This window comes from Bufo gargarizans, chromosome 4, assembly GCF_014858855.1.
Source record: "Bufo gargarizans isolate SCDJY-AF-19 chromosome 4, ASM1485885v1, whole genome shotgun sequence".
NCBI classification, from domain to species: domain Eukaryota; kingdom Metazoa; phylum Chordata; class Amphibia; order Anura; family Bufonidae; genus Bufo; species Bufo gargarizans.
In genome coordinates, this window is record NC_058083.1 from 95,337,973 (window position 1) to 95,355,230 (window position 17,258).

Here is a 17,258-nt window from a genome sequence, read left to right on the forward strand (position 1 = left end):
TGGGAGGAGAGTGAAAAAAGAAGTAGCACTTTTGCCATTGTCTTTTTACGTTTAAAATGTTGCAATGTTCACGTTGATTAATAAATAACATGAAAATGTTATTCTGTGGGTCAGTCAAATACAGAGATACCAAATATATATAGCTTTTTATAGGTTTTACACAATAAAAGCTCTTTTAACAAAAAAATTTTTGCATCCCATACCCTTTCTCATTTTTCTTTTGACAGAGCTGTGTGAGAGCTTTATTTTTCCAGGACAACGTGTAGTTTTCATTGGTTTCATTTTGGGGTTCACAAGATACTATAGTTTGTGTGATGGATAAGCAAGAAAGCCCCCCGTGCTTCCCGGTGTTCAGTTATAAATAACATGGTAGTTGTATAGTTCAGGTCGTTACTGATGCGACAAGATCAAATACATGGGGAAGGCTATTTTTTCCATTTAAAACTTTCTAAAGGGAAAGGGTGGATTTTTTTATTTATTTTTTATTTTAATTTGGAGATTTTATTTTTGTAGTAAAACGAAATTTTTTATTTTTACCAGTTATTAGTCCCACGAGTCACATGTGATTTGATTTGCTTTAATAATGCAGTTTACAACTCAGGAATTACAGTGTATTATGCTGTCAGTAGGAACTTTATAGGCAGTCTATAAGGCTGTGCCTCTGGAGTGTATACAAAAGCTAGTCCTGGAAAGCCTGGCCTTCATTAGATCCCTGGCTGCCATCTGAAGGCACTAGGAATGAGCGATGAAACATCCCAAGCCGATTCGCATAATACTTTGTTTGAATATTGTATTCACAGTATTAGAATGTATTGGCTCCTATGAGCCGAAGTTATTACTTTGCGAAGTCTCGCGAGACTTTGCATAATTTCATAAATGAATTTCTACTGTAAAAAAACATTTCCCGAACTCTGGTTCGGTTTCAAGGTACCACTTGGAACCGACCTAAAGTTCGGCAAATGTTTTTTTGCAGTACAAATTGATTTATGAAGTTATTATGCAAAGTCTCGGGAGACTTTGCGAAGTAATAACTTTGGCTCATAGGAGCCAATACATTCTAATACTGTACGGAGTGCTCGCCCCGTACAATAGTCAAACAAAGTATTATGCGAATCGACTTTGGATGTTTCATCCGAAGTCTATTCGCTCACCCCTAGAAGGCATCCTCATCCTGTTATCGCAATTGCAGGATGACAGAAGGGAAACTACTTAGATGCTGTGGTCAGTAGTGAAAGTGGCATCTTAGGGGTGTAAAGGCCTGGAAAGGAGGTTTGTCTAATCCTGACTGTTAGAGCATGTACCTGAGCGTCATTAGGCAGCTTGGATACCCATCCCAGGCTAAACCTGCAGAGCCGCTGCAAAAGCTTGTTACAAGTGGCACTGATTGGGTGCCTTTTCACTTTACAGCTCCTCTACAAACCTATGTGTAACCATGGTTACAGATTTCAAACAAACGCTATGTAGTCTTATCCATCAGTCATGTGTCACCCTGCTCCCTCTGGCCCTTGTACTTGCTAACATAGTGACTAGGGATGAGCAAATGGACTCCGGATGCAACATCCGAAGTCGATTTGCGTAATACTTTGTTTCAATACTGTACAGAGCGAGCGCTCTTTGTATTATTAGAATGAGCTGAAGTATAATTATGAGCTGAAGTTATTACTTTGCGAAGTCTCGCGAGGCTTTGCATAATAGCTTCAGAAATTGATTTATACTGTAAAAAACAATTTCCCGGACTCTGGTTTGGTTCCAAGGTACCAGTTGGAACCGAACCAGAGTTCGGGAAATAGATCAATTTCTGAAGTTATTATGACTTCACAAAGTAATAACTTCAGCTCATCGGAACCAATACATTCTAATACTGTATGGAGCGCTCTCTCCGTACAGTATTGAAACAAAGTTTTATGCAAATCGACTTCAGATGTTTCATCCAAAGTCTATTTGCTCATCCCTAATAGTGACAGATATTGAGGAGAACATGAAATTATTGCTTGGATCGTTTGCAAGTTAAAGGTCCCTGTACACAGAGTACTGTCTACTAAACCCACCAGCCAAAAATCTGATGTGTGTAATGTCGGGTTCTTCGGGGCAATAAGACTTGGCTACAGGTGACTGGAATCGATATGCTCATCTCTCTCTCTATTAAAAACACATGCACGCTTATCAAAACAGAGTGTATATGTGTAAGAGGGAGTTGGGAGAGAGTGCTTTTAACAGCTGTTGAAGGTATATAGGCACCTTAACTGTCTAACAGTTTTGGCCGAGCTAAGCTCGAGCAGCAAGGGGAACCGGGGGAGAGCAGGTTTAGCTGCTCATATCTCCAGATTGGTAGCAGCTAGAGATATGGAGTCCAAGCTTTCATACAAGACCAGAATCCTTAGACAGCATTAGTACAACGTCAGCAGGAGATACCACAGTTAGAAATCAAGTCGGGAATAAACGCGGTCAAATCTGCATTTACTTTCACCTCCAGTTGCATTCACTGTTGTCCCGATTTCTAACAGGGATATCTTTTGATGTAGTGAAGATAATGCTGTGATTCTGGTACTGTTTGGAATTCCAGCTTTCAAGCAAGACAGTATATCTCTAGTTGCTACCAATCTACAGTTATGAGCAGCTTAACCAGCCCTCCCCCTGCTGCCCCAGTACTCAGGCAAAACTGTTAGGCCCCTTTCACACGGGCGAGTATTCTGCGCGGATGCAGTGCGCGAGTTGAACGCATTGCACCCGCACTGAATCCTGACCCATTCATTTCTATGGGGCTGTGCACATGAGCTGTGATTTTCACGCATCACTTGTGCATTGCGTGAAAATCGCAGCAAGCTCTATATTCTGTGTTTTTCACGCAACGCAGGCCCCATAGAAGTGAATGGGGCTGCGTGAAAATCGCAAGCAAGTGCGGATGCGGTGTGATTTTCACGCATGGTTGCTAGGTGACGATCGGGCTGGGGACCTGATCTGTATTATTTTCCCTTATAACATGGTTATAAGGGAAAATAATAGCATTCTGAATACAGAATGCAAAGTAAAATAGTGATGGAGGGGTTAAAAATAATAATAAAATTAACTCACTGAGTCCACTTGATCGCGTAGTTGCGGATCTGTCTTCTGTAATGTTGAGCTGCCAGCTAAGGATCTGTGGTGACGTCACATCACATGGTCCCTCACCATGGTGATGAACCATGTGATGAGCACAGTGACGTCATCAAAGGTCCTATTCCTGTGCACAGCAAAGAAGACAGAAGAGATGTCGGCTGCGGGATTAAGGTGAGTTAAATTTTTTTTATTTTTTTTATTTTTTTTCTAACCCCTCCATCCCTATTTTACTAAGCAAGAATTATTATAACCATATTATAAGGGAAAATAATACAATCTACAGAACACCTAACTTTGGGTACCAAACATGCCGATTTTTCTCACGCGCGTGCAAAATGCATTACAATGTTTTGCACTTGCGCTGAAAAATCGCACATTTTCCCGCAACGCACCCGCATCTTATGCGGGCAAAAAACATGACATCCGTGTGAAAGAGGCCTTAGGGTACTTTTCACACTAGCGTTATTCTTTTCCGGCATGGAGTTCCGTCCTAGGGGCTCAATACCGGAAAATAACTAATCAGTTTTATCCTAATGTATTCTGAATGGAGAGTTAGGTGGTTAAAGGGAATCTGAAAACTCTGAACGCCTTACAAACTGAAATAAGCAGTATATAGATGAGTCCGGTTATGTAATTTTTATCTTTATACTCTCATTCCAACATTGTGCTCCCACACACCAGTAGTAAAATGTATTGAGAGGGCTCCTCTTTAAAAGAAAAGGTTGCGATTTCCAGCTGACCATAGACGTGGATGCACGGGACAAGACCGGACCAGTCTTCCATGTAGAGTACGAAAAAGGAGAGTTCCAGCATCCAAAACTTCAAACTGTTGCTTTGTCTTTATTGAATTTCATAGTGTGAATACATCCAGTGCGCACCTCCACCCACCGCCATAACAGGTTAACATGTTTCGAACTTTTCTCAGTTCTTAGTCATAACCTAGTGGAGTGCTCGTGCCCTGGGGTCTAAGAGGACCCCATCCTCCAATCCTGGGGGTGGGTGAGGGGATCTGGACTCCTCCCGGGGGCGAGCCTTCCACTTAAATACACGCATCAACATACGTCACTTTAAATGCTTTTTTTTGTATATAAAACACATGACCGTATTAAAACACTCCTCCACAAATCCTCAAAATATTAAAACTATTGTCTGAACATCTTAAGAGCGGGGGAATAGTAAAAAACTCCTATAGAGAAAGGGAAAAACCATAAGGTTAGTAAATATGAGCAACCCGAAAGCACGGTGTCATAATAGTTATCCCTCTCTCATGTATGTATAGTGACTTAAAAAAATACCTTGTCTCTCTTATTACAGTGTTTTCAAAACCATTTATATCTTTAGTATGTGGTCTATAGTACATACAGTATATTCTACGATCAACGCCCAACAGTCTTTGTGGGTATGTACTATTGATAACAATACATGAGTTCTTTTCTCATGTGGAGTCCCTTCAGGTACTAGGTATCTAATCTATGAAGATCCAGAAGGCTTCTCGTAATAGCATCTTGTTTCTTGTATCACCTCCTCTGGGGGAGGGGATAACCTTCTCAATGGCATGTGCGCGGAAACTAGCCACATTTCTATTGTGTTTAATAAAATGGGTAGCAGCACTAGAAAGGTCAGGTTTCGTGAACACCTGAATTATATTGCCAATTCTCAGGCAACAGGTATTTCTAGTGCTGCTACCCATTTTATTAAACACAATAGAAATGTGGCTAGTTTCCGCGCACATGCCATTGAGAAGGTTATCCCCTCCCCCAAAGGAGGTGATACAAGAAACAAGATGCTATTACGAGAAGCCTTCTGGATCTTCATAGATTAGATACCTGGTACCTGAAGGGACTCAACATGAGAAAAGAACTCATGTATTATCAATGGTACATACCCACAAAGACTGTTGGGAGTAGATAGTAGAATATATGTAGTATAGACCACATACTAAAGATATAAATGGTTTTGAAAACAGTGTAATAACCAAATTTGTCTGAGAGACAAGATATTTCTCGCCCAGTTTCCTTGGGGGACACAGAAGACCTTGGGTATAGCTCATCTCCCTAGGAGGCGTGACACTAAGAAAAAACTGTTAAGCCCCTCCTCCACAGCTATACCCTCAGCCTGGAGAGAAAGGCTGCCAGTTTTAGCTTAGTGTCCAAGGAGGCAAGACACTCCCTGCTACTGCAGGGCTGTTTTCTCCTTGTTTAAATTTTGATTTTTACTTTTTTTCTTTTCTTTTGTTCCAGACAATCAGGGACAACAGAGTCGCACTAGACCTCTCTGTTTCTCCCGGGGTCGAGCTGCGCCAGTGCCGGTCATCCGCACTGCTGCCTCCCCCACAGAAGGCAAGGTGGACCAGGGCAGCCCAGCTCCCCTGCATCCCGCCAGCGCAAGGGTCGCCCGCACGCCAAGCCCCTCTTCCAGCGTCCTGCCACTACGGTGCCAGTAGCTGAAGGGGCGACCCTGCTGGAACGGACCGAGGGTGAAGACGGCTATGGTGAGAGATTGGCTTCTCCAGCCCTACGACCCCCTCCCCCCACCCGGTCTCCTGCGTGACTGACCCCCATACTTTAGCCTATCCAAGCAGAGTGGCTATTGGGTGGCTGGACCTAGGCTGGTCCCTGGGGTGTCGCAAGGCGGACAGCACTCACCCATTCCCTTTCTCCCCTCCATAGATCATAAGGGACGCGGCAGCCTCACTACAGGATGGAGGTCCGCGCAAAGAGGGGGCGCTTGCCGGTGCGTGCTCAGGGCAGCCGCAAAACTTTAGTCCACGGGCTGCGGCCTGGCCTTTTCGCGGCCCGCTGGGCCGCACCATCCGGTGCTCCTTCCCGGGCCCCTGACTCTTCCTGGCCGCGGGGTGGCTCCCGCGGCCGGCGTTACATGTGCGAGCTGTGCTCCAACTAGGCCCGGCCGACCTTCGGTCCGGTCGGCCGGACGCCGCAAATTTTGGCCCAGGCGTCGCAGCCTGCTGGGCCGCACCTCACGCTCCTCTCGGGTCCCTGATTCTTCCGGCCGCGGGGTGGGCTCCCGCGGCCGGCGTTGGCTAGAGCTGTGCTCCAACAGGCCCCGGCCGGCCGTCGGTGCATTCCGGCCGGCCGGGCGCTGCATAGTTTGTCAGGCTTCGCGGCCTGCCGACCGCAATTCCGGCACTCGGGGTGGGCTCCCGCGGCCGGTATGTGGGCACCCGCGGCCGTCTTAGGCCGGCCGGTACTTTAAATGCTTGCGGCCCCGGTCTCCGGGCGCCGGTAAAATTTAGGCCCCGGCTTCACGGTCTGCTAGGCCGCAAATTCAGGCCTCTGGGGGGGGGAGGGGGCGGGCGGGAACTCTCCAAGCGCGAATTCTTCCCGCCTGGAGGTTCCCCCGCCCCCAAGAGTTCGCAGCGCCGCCCCCCCCCACACAGGCCAGATGCCTGTTAACCCTTTGGGTACTGGCCGGCTCCTGATGGGCCCGTACGGCCTGTGCCCCTGTATGGTTGCCCCCCTTTCTGCCTCAGGGAGGCTGTAATATTAATAAATAATAATAATAATGTAATAATAATATAAAAAAAATAAAAATAAATTATAATTTTGTTTTAAATAACTGGTCTTGTGGGGCTGCGCAGGACGCGGCAGCCTCATCATTCGGTATGCTGTCTGTAGGCATGCCCCCCTCTCTTAGGCGGTATGTCGCGCTCCCCGGCTGCGGCGCTGGCCAGGGCATGTTCCCCCTCCCAGGCGTTTTCTTGCCCTCTCCCGGGATACGGCGCTGGCCAAGTGCATGCATAAAATTTTTCTGGCCAGTATGCGTCACCCAGTTCTGGTGGCTGCAGGTGCATGGCCCTCCTTCCTAGGCGGAATACTGCACTCTCTTTGGCTGCGGCCTGGCCTTGTGCATGACCCCCCTTTTTTCTAGGCGGACTGCTGCACTCTCACCGGATGCGGTGCTGGCCATGTGCACGACCCCCTTCCACAGATGGGAAGTTGCACTCACTGGATTCGCTGCCGGCCATGTGCATGAACCCCTTCATAGGCGGAATACTGCACTCTCACCGGTTACGGTGCTGGCCATGTGCATGAACCCCTTCCATAGGAGGTATACTGCACTCTCCCCGGATACGGTGCCGGCCATGTGCACGTTCCCCTTCCAATAGGCGGAACACTGGACTCTCACTGGATTCGTTGCCGGCCATGTGCATGAACCCTTCCATAGGCGGAATGCTGCACTCTCACCGGATACGGTGCCGGCCATGTGCGTGTACCCCTCCCATAAGAGGTACACTGCACTCTCCACGGATACGGTGCCGGCCATGTGCACGTTCCCCTTCCATAGGCGGAACACTGAACCTCACTGGATCCGTTGCCGGCCATGTGCATGCCCCCCCCCCCCCCCTTCCGTGGGCGGTGTGCCGCACTCTCACTGGATTCGCTGCTGGCCTTGGACATGTCTCCTTTCCTCAGGCGACATACGTACACTCTCACTGACTGTGTTTGTTCTCTCGCCAGTGCGTTGCTGGCCATGTGCATGGCCCCATCCATGGCGGGGTGCTCGCACTCTCACTGGATGCGATGCTGGCCATGTGCATGACCCCCATTTCTGGGCATGAGCATGCCCTCTAACTTGGGTAGAATGCTTGCACTCCCATGGAATCTGTGCTGGTCTTGTGCATGGCCACCCCTTATTCCATGGGCGGCATTTTTGCACGCTCACGCGATCCATGGCTGTCCGTGTTTATGCGGTGCTGAACTGGTACACGTCCCCCTTCATTGGCGGAGTGGTGCACTCTCACGAAATTCGGTGTTGGGTGGATTTTTGCACAATCACTTAATGATAGAATAACCCTGTGCATGCCCCCTTTCCCTAAGTGTACCTTCCTGCGTTCTGCTGGACATGTGCGGCCATGGGCATGGCCCCCTTCTGGGCGGAATATGGTATGTCCTACTTTTCCAAAGTAGGTACTGGCCTTGGTATTCCCCCCTTTTGGGGCGGGCTTCTGCACTCTTGCCGACTGCTGTGTTGGCCAGGTACATTTCCCCCCTTTTCTGGGCGGACTGCTTGCGTTCCATTGCATGCCGTGCTGGTCTTGTGCATGACTGCCTTTCAGGTTGCACTTGCACTTCCGTTGGTACGGTTGGACTCTGGCTGATCCTTCGCTGAGTGACTATTTTTTTGCAGTGAGCGGACTTTCTTGTGCGCTCTGTCCGTTGTTTGGGCCAGGTATGCCTTCTCCTCCCATGGGTGGGTTGGTCTTCTCACTGCTTACGGGGCTACTCGTACGTATGCCTCCCTTTCTCCTGCAACATACCTTTTTTCTCTTGAGATACGATGCTTGCAGCTAGCCTTGCGCTATCTCTCTAAAGAGCTCGTTCTGTCCACCTGTGTGAGCCTACGGTGGTGTTCAACAAACAGCTAATGAATGCCCAATGTGTTCAAAGGTGTGTGTGTGTGTGTATATATATATATATATATATATATATATATATATATATATATATATATATATATATATATATATATATATATATATACCTTATGTGTAAGTAGACGAGCTCTACTTGTTCGCTACTGCACCGAGCTGGGTGGTACTCATTCCTTTCGTCCCTTCCGCCCGGGGTGTGTTCGTGGTCCCTAGATGCGTACCCGTTCGTCCTCCCGCGGCATTGTTTCCCTGCGTTGGTGGTCACATAGTCGAGAGTGCTGTCTGCAGCGTCCCTCGAATTCTGCGTTTTCTCTGGCGGGACTACGGTTCCCTCGCCTACTACCATTCCTCCTCTTCAGATGCGGTGTGGTGTGAGTCCTTCCGGTTGGTGCCCTTTGCGCTTCAGTCTGATCTGTTACCAGGTCGGGCCGCTCTTCTCGGGAAGGTCACCCAACTTCTCTTGGGTGCTCGCGTACCCAGGTCCGGAGGACCTCCATCTTGGGTTCTTCAGGGTATTCGCCTTCTGCGGGCGGTGAACCGGGCGTCTCGGTGTAGCGGAGTTCTGCTCTTGAGCTGTCCTATGGCTTCCCTGTTGCCCACCCCTCCTTTCGGTTGGAGGGTGTTATGCCGGCCTCTGTCTCGACTGCCTTTTCTCGCCGGCTCTGTTTGGCTCCCGCTCGGTACAGCTCACTCCGATGTGGCTTCTGTCCCGGCCGTGCTTCAGAGGCTTTCCTTCGCTGCCCTCCCCTCTGGGGAGAGCATGGTTGTTCATGTGGATGGTTCTGGTGTTCCTTTTGGCCTCGTACTGTTTCCCTTGTTCACACTGGCTGTACTAGCTGTGTGCCTATTTACCGGGTCTGCCGCGTTCTGTCCTCCAGCTGGGTGCAGATTGAGTTTTTTTTTTTTTTTTCCATTCTCGGCAATGGTTCTGCCATGGACTTACCTTCTCGGTAACTTGGGAGGACTACCATTCGGTCAGGGTTGCCCTTGGATCTCCCACACTGGGACTGTAGAACGGCTTCCGTTCTGGCCGTGTTACTGGTCTGCGCATGATCTCGTTGGGTTTTCACCCGCTTGCCCAGGCGACTCTAGCGGGCTCGTTGGTGTTCGCTCCTGGCCGTGTTTCGTCCAGGTTCTGTTGTAGGACTTAGGGTTTTTACCTAGGGTTCTGTGGGAAGCTGGGCGTTTTCCCCTCTCTGCCTTTCTTTCTCCATGGTTCTGTCTTTCTCCAGTCCGGCCTGGACCTGGGACTGGGACCCTGTTGCTTCAAGTGTCGGTGCTGTCCCTCCTCTTTCAGCGTTCCACGGCCCCTCTGGGCCTGTCAAGACCTTCTTCCATGGAGCGGCTCTTGGGTTCCCTTTGTACTGCCCTCCGGTGCCGCCCTGGGATCTACATACTGGGTTCTTGGCGCTCCTATCTTTCCTTTGGAGCCGTTACAGTAGTTCTCTCTACTCCTTCTGTCCTGTGCGGTTGTGTTTCCGTAGCCGTCTGGTCTCTGACGGGTGCCTGAGTGGCGGTCCTTCTTGTTCTGAGCCTTCTGTCTTTCCATAGGACAGGGCTGTTCTCCATCCCGTCTCTTCCTTCCTTCTGAAGGTGGTGTTTGTCTTTCAGTTCCGCGAGGCATTCGTCCTCCCCTTCCCGCCCCCGGGAACGGACACTTCACCGTTTGAAAAAAAGCAATGGAGGCAGCATATCCGGTAAAAAAACCCCTTTATTGGGTCCAGCCAAGTGAACTTGACGTGCAAAAAAGTGGTGACGTTTCGGCCGCTTCACAGCCTTTATCAAACACGTGTTTGATAAAGGCTGTGAAGCGGCCGAAACGTCACCACTTTTTTGCACGTCAAGTTCACTTGGCTGGACCCAATAAAGGGTTTTTTTTACCGGATATGCTGCCTCCATTGCTTTTTTTCGGATTCATCATGAGGGAGCCCTAAAGAATCTTGGACTCCAGGTGGGCTGTTGCATTCCGGTTGACCGTGAGATCTGGTGAGTGCGATTCCAATACTTTATTGTTTATCACTTCACCGTTTGGGCCTTGCATTTTTGCTTGGAGATCTCCGGCTCTTGTCGACGTTTGGTCTCTTGTGTTTCTAGGAGGTCCGTGCAAGGGTTGCGGCCTCCAGGGTGGCTTCCTCCGCTTTCTCCGAGTGGCTATTGTTGTGGTTACCGCACCAAGGGCAGGGTTCTGCCTTTGGTGTCACTGTCCATTTCACCAGAGCGGTCGGTGTCCCCTGGGCCGGAGGCATTGGGCTTCGGCCATGCATTTGTGCAAGGCGGTCACTGGTCTTCCTTGCACACCTTACCGAGTTCTACAGGGTGCATACTCGGGCTTCAGCGGATGCTGTCTTGGGCTGCCTGGTCTGCAGGCGGCGGTTTCTTGATGCCTTCGGGTGCTTCGCCTTGGTGCTGTAGTCCCTCCCCTCTTGGACTGCTATTGAACGTCCCAAGGTCTTCTGTGTCCCCCAAGGAAACTGGGCGAGAAAACGAGATTTTTGTATAACTTACCAGTAAAATCTCTTTCTCGCTCTTTCCTTGGGGGACACAGCACCCACCCATTCTTTGTTTTTATCTACGCGAGTTTCCGAGTTTGTTTTACCCGTTGGGTAGTTGGCTTGTTGGTTCCACTTCTTGGGCTTTGCCTTTTCTCACTACTTGGACACGCAACTGGCAGCCTTTCTCTCCAGGCTGAGGGTATAGCTGTGGAGGAGGGGCTTAACAGTTTTTTCTTAGTGTCACGCCTCCTAGGGAGATGAGCTATACCCAAGGTCTTCTGTGTCCCCCAAGGAAAGAGCGAGAAAGAGATTTTACTGGTAAGTTATACAAAAATCTTGTTTTTTCCATCTAAGTCACTATACATTCATGAGAGAGGGATAACTATTATGACACTGTGGTTTGGGGTTGCTCATATTTACTAACCTTCTGGTTAATGCTTGTATTTATGTGGAAGGCTCGCCCCCGGGAGGAGTCCAGACCCCCTCACCCACCCCCAGGATTGGAGGGTGGGGTCCTCTTATACCCCGGGGCACGAGCACACCACTAGGTTATGACTAAGAACTGAGAAAAGTTTGAAACATGTTAACCTGTTACGGCCGTGGGTGGAGGTGCGCACTGGATGTATTCACACTATGAAAATCAATAAAGACAAAGCAACAGTTTGAAGTTTTGGATGCTGGAACTCTCCTTTTTCGGGCTCCTCTTCGAGTCCTCTCCATTATGTTCACAAGCTCGGGAGTCCTCTAAATGCATTTTACTGCTGATTTTTGGATGCACAGCGTCAGAATGAAAGTGAGTATGAAGATAAAAATTGCATAACCGCACTCTGCGTCACACTATACCCCCTTTACTATAGTTTGGGGGGCTTTCGGAGCCAATGGATTCCCTTTATTATATCAATAATGGCCTCTAAGTTTGTAGTCTGTAACATGTAGATACATGGATCTGCACATGAGCTGTATACACAAAATGGTAGGAGATTTTTAATCAAGACTATTTGCTAAATTGCCTCACTCCATTGTCTGACATGCGTTGGAGCAATAAAGACCATTTCTGATGGATTTCTATATGACATTTTCTGCTTTACTCAGAAGCTGATGTCCCATAGAGCCATTTGACACAAGGCCATCACGTCCTTTCTATTTTTACATTTGCATTTCTGCAAATAGCTTAGTTAGAAATTGAGCCAAATGTTAAAAAAAACTTTGTAGAAGTCTTGTCTTAAAAAGCCTGCTGAGTGCTCTGGCTAATCCGACCTCTGTAAACATATGATTTACTTGACAACAAGCCCGAAGGCATCTTTGTGTCCTGACACATTTACTTTCCTCTGTTTCTTCACATTGAATGAATTGCTAAGGAGAAAATACTCTACGGTTGTTCTGGCAGAGAGGACGAAGCCAGTGTTTTCATTGCAGGGACTATGAAGCACTGAAGGTCTGGGGCCTGCGTTGTGTCAGGACATGGATTTGCTTGGCATGGACCTTGACAGTACTGCTGAGAGAGACAGTATTAGTTCAGCTTTCCCACATCAGCCTTCTAATCTGTGTCCTCCACCAAATCCCAACATACCTTAGGCCCAGTTGTAGCCAGTTACTGTTACAGGCCCCTCTCTATTACTAGCTGCTGGGAACAGCCTATGCAGACAGCTACTAATAGGCGTTCTTTTCTGCACCAATGTCCTAAGGTGTAATATTCCTAATTTATGTGTACATGCAGATCCACTTACCTGCTTCTTGGCGCTGTGCTCCCAAAATGGCTGCTGATAGAGGGTTCCCATCATGAGCAGCCTTATTTCACTTACACTTGGGCAGACTGTCCACGTGCTAGTTCCCCAGTGAATGGAGGCCATTGATGGACCGGAGCAGGACCCTCCATCAGCAGACATTTTGGGAGCACGTTGAAAGGAAAGTAAAATTGCCCCAGAACACCCCCTTCCCCCCGCGAAAACGTTTTTAGATTCAAATGCGATTTAGGAGCAGTACTCATTAAAAGACGCTTCAGCGGAATCCAGCTCCACTCCTCCCCATAGTGCTTCATCTCCACCTCCTCCTGGTCCCACTGGTGGAAAGTTCGGGCAGCCGCACGCCTCAACTCTATTCAGTGCCCTTTTGTTACCCACACTGATTGCATGTCCTATTCTTATCTGTAATTGCAGACGAGGATAGGCATTTCTACACAGGAGAGAGTCCTTTCCCATAAAACGAGATATATATATATATATATATATCTGCTCAGCTCCTCCTGCTCTATAACATGGTGCCTGCAGCTCAGACGACATGTTCAATGTGGCAGGTTCCCTTTAAACTGATACTATATGGAGGCATACGGCACCTATAGGATTCCACTGAAAAACACCTCAGTAACCTATAGGTTTTTTGACTGGATTCCATTACATAGAATAGTGCGGTGTGCTATGCTGTTCCATACTGCTTTTCTGCAGTGCCTTGACATATACCAGCCAGGCGGAGTTCCAAAGCATACTGTTTTTGGCCTTCATCTAACTTCTCACTCTATGGACACATCTCAGATATATGTAATTATCATACATGCTGAATGGGCATGAAACCTGTCAATATAACCTTACAATGACCAGTGACACAGACTGTGCCCGCACCACTTCCTCATAAAATCTAATAGCGCATAGATTCTAAAAGATTTGATTTTCCAAAGTAGATTCCATTTGAAATTCCATGTCTGAATTCACACTTTGGAGCTCATTGTATACCTACTTTATACATTTGACGTACCTGTAAACGCATGTGAGTTCTTCAGTGCACCTCTACGTCTATTACGGGGCTCATTCAGTCACCCACTGGCATGGCGTGCAGATATAGCTGTCCGTTAGCTCCAGTCTGCTCTCCGCACATCTTGAGTAAATCAAGTCTTACTGGACAGCGCCAAGAGATAACATATTTGTGTCCTGCAGATGCCTGGCAGGTAATGTGAACAGGATTTAGATAAAATGCAGAAAGTGCTGGAAGGCAGGATTTCATGAGATTATCCCCTGCTATGCAGGTACGTGAGCGAGGAAGCAACTGCACGTCTTTCGAGTTGTGACCCTGACATAAAGTTTAAGGCTTCATGCACATGGCCGCGTCCGTATTTTGGACCACAGACAGAGATTACCTTCTGTCTGCATTCCACATTTTTCTCACTCCCATCCATAGAAACAACTATTCTTTAAGAATACAACATGTTCTTTAATCGGCAAATGGATCAACACAGATCCACAAAAAATATGGCTGCGTGCTTGGCCCCATAGAAATGAATGGGTTGCCGTGCTTATCCGCACAAGGAGGAGAAATACATTCGTGTGCATGAAGTCTAATTCATACCTTTTCGTAGCAGTCATCTGTATGCTCGTTCAGCTCTAGCCTGACCTCCCCATATAGATACACATTTGGCCGAATCCAGCTTTTGTGTTTTCAACAAGGAGAACGTCTCCATCGTGAGAGAGCGGAAGGATAATGTGTATGGGAGCACCCCACACACCTTAGATCGTTGACAGGTCCCACCAAAAGCTTCTGGTTTGCCAGCCAATGTTTAGTTTGATTGGGCGGTTTATATAACGCGCTGCACCTGCAGCCATACTTATATCGGGGCTGTGAATTCCCCACTGTGGGAAGGCATTGTGCGATTCTAGGCAAGCAATGGTGTTCTCAAAGGTAGACGACACGAAGTGTTAAAGGTCCTTTAGTGAGCATAAAGAATAGGAAAAAGTCCTTGATTGCTGGGTAACATTAGAAACCTCTTTTAACCTGCAGTCCCACAGTTCATAGCATCATTGACCCTAATCTGCTCTCCTTATGACTTCACAATGTTCCAGTTTTTAACATGATGTCCTTTTGTGTCCGTCGAGCCCGGCCTTTTAGATTAGCTGATAGCTACATTAGGGTTTGTTTGCGTGCGATAGGGATCCTTTGTTTCAATGTGAGAACCTCACTGGTAAGACAGAGTGTTCGGTCATTTTTTTACTTTTTACATCCGTCCCTTTTTAGTTCTGTTCTCATACGCCAATACTTTCCTTTTTGTTTTCTTAAAGTGGCACAGCGATGTAAATTTATAGCGCATTGTGGTGTTTTAGAATGGTCGCTCTGCTTGCGTGGAGAAAAAGAAGGAAATAATATTGATAAGAACATACAATACGGATGTGGGAGCTGTACACTCTGATAAGATTTCGGTTTCCTCATACAATCTTGCAGAATGACAATCTGCCGCTCCGTAATCCAACAAAAATAAATCTCAGCGTTTCACTTCTACTGCAAGGAAACAATGGGAAGGCAAAGTGTTGGAGGTGACAGATTTCTGCTTATCAATAATGTTTCAGTGGAAGGAAGGCAGCAAACTGAAATGCAGGGAGTGGGACGTAGGATAAATACAGCTTTTCCTGCGCCCCCCCCTTTGCTGCAATGTATTAGTATTTGAGGCTGGAAGATTACATGCCTGCCTATTAGACTAGGGAACCTTTAGGCTGCCCGCACACAGTGCAGATTGTAATACAGAAAATCCACATGGAAAAAATGTGAAGTCGCACATGAATCCGCACTATTTATCACAGATCATTGCTGCTGATTTTCTGTGTATTTTAGCAACCCCATTAAAGTCTACGGGGAAACCGCGAATCAGGACAAGCAATTGACATGCTGTAAATGTTAAAATCCGTCCCTCAGGTCAATTTTCAATCATTTAAAATACACACTGTATACATGAGACTTAGTGAATCTTATTCTGTTGGCTAGTGTGACACAAAAATCCGCATGGAAAAAACGGAAGCATTCTGCACCATGTGCAGGCAGCACAAGGCACTAGGCGTGTTTTGCATATGTGTGAATTAGCATTAGGTGTCCCCCCCCCCCCCCCCCCCCCCCAAGATTTTGATGCTGATGACCTATCCTGAGGATAATTCTTTAGTATCATATTGGCCAGGATCTGATACCCGGGAAGGCACAGCTTACCAAGCACAGCTCAATACATTGTACAGCGGCTGTGCTTGGCATCGGACTCAGCCCCATTCACTTCTATGAGGCTGAGCTGCTCTGAGGCAGATGAATGTGTCGTCACTCTGCTTGGGGAAAAGCTGACAGAGGGCTGCGGCACTCACAGGAGCGCTGGTGCCTTTTCAAACAGCTTGTCAGCAGGGTCCCAGGTGTTGGGGCCCCACCGATCGCATAGTTTCAGAAAACCCCTTTTAAAATTCTGAAGCATGTCAATTGTGCAGGTTCACGGTTTTCCCATAGTCTTCAATGAGGTTGATAAAATACACAAATCGCCAGCATGCCAATATTGTGCACCTGTGGAGACCACATCCCTGTAGGGTGAAGGCACCACCTGGAATGGGCCCCACTCTCTAGGGGCTGCATCGCTGTCTCTGCCTCTATGGGACATAGGCCTTTGCAGTTTTCTCTGCCATCCTGTGCCTGGATATGACTGACTAGATAAGTAAAAAGTAAATATCCTAAGGAACGAGGCTGTGGGTCCGCTGTAATGTTGGTAACCATTCCTTCACCAAACTGCGTTAAGTAAACTTGCATGACTACAGCTTCTGTCACATCCCCTCGCTGCGCTCACTTGCGATTCCTAAGTTGGCTTGCTCAGTCTTGTACTCTCCATTCGGGATTAGATCAAAAAGAAACTTGTCCTCCAAATTCTTTTAGTTTTAAGCTGTCATCAGACTACATTAAAGCCCTTGGGAATCACAAGGACGTTGTCATTATGTTCTGTGAGGCTGTAATCCATCCTTACCAGGGAAAGATGTACATGCAAACCTATACTGGACCTTCAGTGGCTTTTCAAATGTAGACTACAGCCCCTCATACATATAGGCACCTTCATTATGATAGTCTCAAGCCCCAACCATACATATAGAGAGTGGTTGTCATTTGGCAATGACTTATCTGACCAAGAACAAAAGGTTTAGGCAGTTTAAATCCTGCATACCCAAACCCTCATCTCCCTCCCCCTCCCCTGACGAGTCGCGAGGCTCCCAGACATATTAAGTGATTGGATGGTCCAGCCCAAAACAGTAGGTTTGGCTGATGCTTTTCTAACATGTATGGAGAGCCTAAAGGAATCTGATTTTAAGTCTAGGTTCTTCTGAATGAATTGGGCAGCTTGTGGTTTTATAACCTCACCCTTTACAGACCTGATAAAGTAATTGCTTCTTATGGGTAAAAGGTGGACATTTTTTGTCATTAAAGACCAGGAGCTTTACCTCTAACTCCATCAGATGCTGTGATGATCATAGCGGTGCTGGGTCGACCGGTGCCAAGTGTATTTG

At 47.6% G+C, this 17,258-nt stretch overlaps 1 protein-coding gene across 3 annotated transcripts in view; it reads left to right on the forward strand.

The window, feature by feature from the left end:
- The window catches only part of RYK (receptor like tyrosine kinase), a 105,445-nt gene that overhangs the window by 60,107 nt on the left and 28,080 nt on the right, over positions 1 to 17,258 (forward strand). The gene's annotated exons all lie outside the window — the stretch shown is intronic.